The sequence below is a fragment of the Dermacentor silvarum genome, chromosome 9 (genome assembly GCF_013339745.2).
Source record: "Dermacentor silvarum isolate Dsil-2018 chromosome 9, BIME_Dsil_1.4, whole genome shotgun sequence".
Taxonomy (NCBI): domain Eukaryota; kingdom Metazoa; phylum Arthropoda; class Arachnida; order Ixodida; family Ixodidae; genus Dermacentor; species Dermacentor silvarum.
The window spans coordinates 128,265,366-128,265,656 of NC_051162.1; positions in this window are offsets into that span (position 1 = coordinate 128,265,366).

Here is a 291-nt window from a genome sequence, read left to right on the forward strand (position 1 = left end):
GGACCACGCGCACTCTACGTGCCGCTCTGACTTCAAAATGCCTCAATGCGCGGGGTGCATGGCTTTAATGATAAGTGTTAACGACACAACACAGAGAGAAGAGGACAGACAGGAAGACAGGACGAGCGTTGACTATGAACGGTGGCTTACTTGAAAAAAACTGAAATCCCTGAAGCAGTACACATGGAAAAAGGATTATCGCTGCGTAAGCCAATCATCTTTCGCCCCTATTTGCAAAGAAAATATAGGTTTGCAGAACAGTAGAATAGAGTGCCTAGCCTCTGGAGGTAT